Here is a 3,222-nt window from a genome sequence, read left to right on the forward strand (position 1 = left end):
ACTCACATTTACTGAATGGAGTTGCAATTCAAAACTTTTAGTGGGAACCTTACCCCCATTTTTGTGATGGCAGACAAGAAAACAGATGATTGAGATGGTGTCGCGTGGCTTTGCTACCATTGAGGTATATTTGATACTCTCTCCATTCACAATTACTTTGCGTTCTGGGTTGTTTAGTCAAAGTCAAAATTTGTAAGCTTTGACCAAATATGTTGGAAAAAATATCAACATCCACGATATAAAATCTATTGTATTATAATCTTCATAAAGTATATTTTCTACATTTGTTATTATAAATGTTGATTATTTTTCTTACATTCTTGGTTAAACTTGACAAAGTTTGACTTTGACTAAACCCAGAATGTGAAGTAAATAAAACGGAGGGATTATCTTTTTTTATCGCCTTTTGATTATTTACTGATTTTATTTTAGCTAACTACTTATAATGATGGTTAAATAAGAAAAAGGGTCTCCCCCCGCTTTGTATTCCAAAGCAACCAACCGATACATTCAAGGATAGGTGCTGGGTGTTGGGGAACGTAGCAGAAATTCAAAATTTTCTACGCATCACCAAGATCAATCTATGGAGTAATCTAGCAACGAGGGGAAAGAGAGTGCATCTACATACCCTTGTAGATCGCTAAGTGGAAGTGTTCAAGTGAACGGGGTTGATGGAGTCGTACTCGTCGTGATTCAAATCACCGATGATCCTAGTGCCGAACGGACGACACCTCCGTGTTCAACACACGTATAGTCCGGTGACGTCTCCTGCGCCTTGATCCAGCAAGGGGAGAAGAAGAGGTTGGGGAAGACTCCATCCAGCAGCAGCACAACGGCGTGGTGGTGGTGGAGGAGCGCGGGACTCCAGCAGGGCTTCGCCAAGCACTACGAGAGACGAGGAGGGAGAGAGGTAGGGATGCGCCAAGAGGGAGATGATCTCGCGTATGTTGCAGCCCCCAATACCTCAAGTATATATAGGGGAAGGGGAGGGGCTGCGCCCCCATCTAGGGTTCCCTCCCTAGGGGTGGCGGCTGCCCCAAAACCCATCTAGGGTTGCGGCCAAGGGGGGAGAGAGGGGGGGCGCACCTAGGGTGGGCCTTAAGGCCCATCTGCCCTAGGGTTTGCCCCCCTCCCCTCTAGGAGGCGCCTTGGGCCTTGGTGGGAGGCGCCCCAGCCCACCTAGGGGCTGGTCCCTTCCCACTATTGGCCCATGTATGCCTCCAGGGCCCGTGGCCCCTCCCGGTGGACCCCCAGACCCCTCCGGTGGTCTCGGTACACTACCGGTGATGCCCGGAACACTTCCGGTGGCCAAAACCATACTTCCTATATATCAATATTTACCTCCGGACCATTCCGGAACTCCTCGTGACGTCCGGGATCTCATCCGGGACTCCGAACAACATTCGGTAACCGCGTACATACTTTCCCTATAACCTTAGCGTCATCGAACCTTAAGTGTGTAGACCCTACGGGTTCGGGAGTCATGCAGACATGGCTGAGAAAACTCTCCGGCCAATAACCAACAGCGGGATCTGGATACCCATGTTGGCTCCCACATGTTCCACGATGATCTCATCGGATGAACCACGATGTCGAGGATTCAATCAATCCCGTATACAATTCCCTTTGTCCAGTGGTATTGTACTTGCCCGAGATTCAATCGTCGGTATCCCGATACCTTGTTCAATCTCGTCATCGGCAAGTCTCTTTACTCGTTCCGTAACACATCATCCCGTGATCAACTCCTTGATCACATTGTGCACATTGTGATGATGTCCTACCGAGTGGGCCCAGAGATACCTCTCCGTTTACACGGAGTGACAAATCCCAGTCTCGATTCGTGCCAACCCAACAGACACTTTCGGAGATACCTGTAGTGTACCTTTATAGCCACCCAGTTACGTTGTGACGTTTGGCACACCCAAAGCACTCCTACGGTATCCGGGAGTTGCACAATCTCATGGTCTAAGGAAATGATACTTGACATTAGAAAAGCTTTAGCATACGAACTACACGATCTTTGTGCTAGGCTTAGGATTGGGTCTTGTCCATCACATCATTCTCCTAATGATGTGATCCCGTTATCAACGACATCCAATGTCCATGGTCAGGAAACCGTAACCATCTATTGATCAACGAGCTAGTCAACTAGAGGCTTACTAGGGACATGGTGTTGTCTATGTATCCACACATGTATCTAAGTTTCCTATCAATACAATTCTAGCATGGATAATAAATGATTATCATGAACAATGAAATATAATAATAGTAACTAATTTATTATTGCCTCTAGGGCATATTTCCAACACTGGGGCGGAAGCAGCACAATCACACCCAAAAGAAACGAAAGAGAAACAACAAAAGAAAAGAAAAGAATGCCGACAACGGCGGATTGACGGAAACGAAGAAGCTTCACGACCACTGCGCCCACCGAGGATCTCCCACCAAGCTCCAAGGCTCTGAAGCACCGGTACCAATCAGCACCTCCAAGAAGGACCGCGACGAAGACGACGCTGCTGCCAAGGGTTTCCCCCGGTACCCGACGAGGTGAGAGGAAGGGTCGCCCCCGACGCCCTCCAGGAAGGTCAGGCGACACCCACCGACGTCGCCGCGTCGGTGTCGGACAGGCCGACAAGGGTTTCCCCCGATCCCAACCTTCACCTCGGGTGCTCCAGAACCTGCCACCAAACGGACCACCATCTTGCGCCACCATGGTCAAGAAGCCTCCACGCCGTCTCACCACGGCACCACGAGGTGAGGTCTGCACGACAAGGGATAGGAGCCGGGACTAGGGGCCGCAGCACCGTCGGCACGCGGGAGGGCACAACCTCCACCGTCAACGACGGGAGCCGACCGGACACACAAGCAGGAGCCTACCAGGCCCGTGTGCCCACAGGCTCGGTCGGGAACACCATTCCCGGACAGCTCCCGCCATCGCGCTGCAGCCGGCACGCCATCGGCATCGCCGTCCCCCCATCCGAGCCGCTCCTCCTCCTCACCACACAGACGACGACGAAGCCATGCCGTGGGGCCGGCCCGCTAGGACCCAGATGGGGCCCGCCGGGCCCAGATCTGGGCCGGGGTCGTGACGACGGCCACCCAGCACCACCATGCCGCCCCGCCGCCAAGGAGCGACGTTGACACCACGCCTACCGCCGGCCGCCGCCGCAGGGCAGTCGGACCGCAGCCACGCCGAGCTGCACCGTCGCCGCCTCCTTGCCC

At 52.6% G+C, this 3,222-nt stretch overlaps 1 protein-coding gene across 1 annotated transcript in view; it reads left to right on the forward strand.

Annotated features, from left to right (window-relative positions):
• LOC119315354 (tRNA ligase 1-like) overlaps nt 1-3,222 on the forward strand; it is a 12,684-nt gene that overhangs the window by 912 nt on the left and 8,550 nt on the right. The window contains exon 2 of the mRNA XM_037589986.1: nt 74-124. The gene's annotated coding sequence lies outside the window, so the exon portion shown is untranslated. The remainder of the gene's footprint in view (nt 1-73; nt 125-3,222) is intronic.

This window comes from Triticum dicoccoides, chromosome 6A (assembly GCF_002162155.2).
Source record: "Triticum dicoccoides isolate Atlit2015 ecotype Zavitan chromosome 6A, WEW_v2.0, whole genome shotgun sequence".
NCBI lineage: Eukaryota > Viridiplantae > Streptophyta > Magnoliopsida > Poales > Poaceae > Triticum > Triticum dicoccoides.